This window comes from Saccostrea echinata, unplaced genomic scaffold (genome assembly GCF_033153115.1).
Source record: "Saccostrea echinata isolate AGI-Se365-2 ecotype Australia unplaced genomic scaffold, CSIRO_AGI_Sech_v1 ptg000084l, whole genome shotgun sequence".
Taxonomy (NCBI): Eukaryota; Metazoa; Mollusca; class Bivalvia; order Ostreida; family Ostreidae; genus Saccostrea; species Saccostrea echinata.
The window spans coordinates 482,051-484,738 of NW_026889833.1; the positions used below are offsets into that span (position 1 = coordinate 482,051).

Sequence of the window (2,688 nt, forward strand, 5' to 3'; positions counted from 1 at the left end):
AATGCATTCTGATGGTCAAAAAGAAATTTCCGAAAGGTTTCCTTCTCTGACCTATTTAAGGACTGGGGAGAGCTGTCACAAAGCTCACGTAAATGATCTGGAACATCACATTCCGTGCAACAACACTCTCCAGGCAAAAGCTCAGAAGATCTTCGAATGAATCCTAGGTCATTATAAACCGGTTGGATTACATCTATTATTCCCCCATATCCCTCAGCAGTACCCCCTTCTGTGTCTGGATAAAGCGTCTTTGCCTCATCAAAATGATTCATAACATTAGTAATATGAATATATTTATCATGCTTATGTACCATGTTAATATGGATAAAAGAGAAGGCTCAGAGTGGATTTACCTTCATAAATGCTACATTGGCAGGGAAACCTGGATTCTGTGAATTATGGGATACAGCGGGGGCGGCAATGGGACCTAGTTAATCGGTACTGGCAGCGGGTATTTCTGAACCTCGGTTGATTTATTGGACATGTAATTCCTGATGTTTTTTTTTCTGGCAATGAGTGTGTGATCTATGTCTATTCCGACCACTTTCCTTGGATGAAACCTTTTCCCTATTGTCAGTGTAACATGTCTTACATTACATCCAATATCTAACACATCCTTTCCTTCAAACCACTCTTCTCTCTTGCACTCCAGTCGAGGATCGTCCTCAGCGTCAGGGTTCCGATACCCATAGTATCGATTGTAATTTCCATATATAAATTTCTTATTTCTCCGATTTTTCTTACGGGATCTGTCAGATTTTTGGCTTACTTGTCTTCTGAACTTCCTCCCAGGTGTGGAGTCTTCTAATGCCGACTGCCTGGAGGGACTAAGGGATGTCCGCAGAATGGATCTTGACGTACTTTGTGATGGTTGTTGGTCTGGTCTTGCATCGCTCATACTTAATGTTCTTCGACGGAAACGGCGACTGCTTGGTGAAATCTGAGGTATAACAGGGGATACAATTGTGTCTGGTTTTTTTAAATTTCAATTTAACAGATTCATTCTGTGAAGAATCCTCCTGCACCACTGGAGCAGTAGGACAAGTGTCATCAATCTCAATTTTCAGAGCCTCCATCAATCCTCACCTTTTTTTCCGATTCTTTCGGCGGTAATGGTGCATCCTCACGTTTTCGTTTATGTTTATTCCGCTTCTTCTTCTTACTAGACGAGGCATCCTCATTACTGTCCAAATTCAGAGGATTATTAATGTTAATGGGGATTGTCACCTCTATGTCCTTCCGATGGTGGGGGGTTGGAAGTGGTGAAGATTGGGGAGTTTTCTGATTAAGGAGTTCATTTATTGTCTCATCATTTAAACTGTTTAAGTTTAACGGATCATTAATATTCTCACCGAGTAAAAACTTAGTAGGAAGCACTATGTTACTCTCCGAACGAAACCCTTTCTTCCTATAACCTCCATGCCGAATTGTTAAGTCATTCTTACTGGCATGACTAGCCTTGTTTTGTGATTTGGATTGGTTGTCTTGTTCTTTCTTAAAGTCAAACTTTTCGGCACAATGATCATCTTCTGCACTGTAGTTCAGCTCTGGGGTTGATTTTTCACCACACTGAAATTCAGTGTACTCAAACTGTGTTCTCGTCGGCGTTTTCACTTCCACACTCATTGTTCAAAAACACTGTGAACATATCACAGATCCACAATCACTTCATTTAACGTTCTCGTTACGTTTTGTTTACAACGCGCAGTTGCGAGTAAACTAAACGACTCTACTGCCACTTATCGGCCAATCACTAACTCCAACTTCTGCACGTATGTTCTCAACAACAACACAAAATTGTCACACACCTTGTCACAAAATATAGGATTATGGATGTCAATTGCCACCTCAAATTGTTCAATTAAAGAGAAAATGTCTATATATGCGCTTATATTCACCAACTGACAAAATTTCCTTCTCCACACTTCCACTTCAGGCGCCCATAGATAGTAATTATTTAGTGCACATGTTTACTCTTGGCGATTGTGGGTAAAACGGAAACGGCATAATCGTCTGGACAAGTGGATGCTAAGAATGTGAAGATGTATTATACGCGGGTATGTTAAGGCAGTACACAGATCATATTTCGGCGAATTTAGACTTTTCTCGTAAAATGGAACATTAATAAATCGGAAAAGTCATAGATAAAACATTTACTATTATTATTCATTGTATAGACGTCATTGAGTCTGAGGCTAAAAGAAGCACTCCACTACGACGTCATCACGTGACGTCTATAAATAGAAAAATTACCTTAATGAAAAAGTGAAAAGTTCAACACTACCCCGGGGATAATTCATTTCTTTTTGGGAAAATACTTATGTAAAAACATCACTGGACCATGAAAAGTGCTGCTAGAATCCTACTCTCCAAACACAGAAAAAATTATTCCAAAGTTTCGCATGAAACCTTACCAAAATTTTTACATTTTACACATACGATCAAGGAATTGTCATCAATTTACGTTAACCACACGATTCTAGCAGCACTTTCCAAGTACTTTAGAATACAAGCTTTCGATGCAAACAAAAATTATGTTTCACAGTATGCAGCGTAGTGTTGAACTTTTGCATCTTTGTCGTTATAGAGCGACAGAGGAAAGGCTGATCGGGATTTCAAAGCACTGCCTCTGTTCATTATAAGAAAACATGATAGAATATATCAGCGTACCTGATTCTTAATCTTTAA

The 2,688-nt window shown here is 39.2% G+C and overlaps 1 pseudogene; it reads right to left on the reverse strand.

The window, feature by feature from the left end:
* Positions 1 to 338: 338 nt before the first annotated feature.
* On the reverse strand, positions 339 to 1,694 carry LOC133176910 (7SK snRNA methylphosphate capping enzyme-like; annotated as a pseudogene).
* Between the last annotated feature and the right edge of the window lie 994 nt (positions 1,695 to 2,688).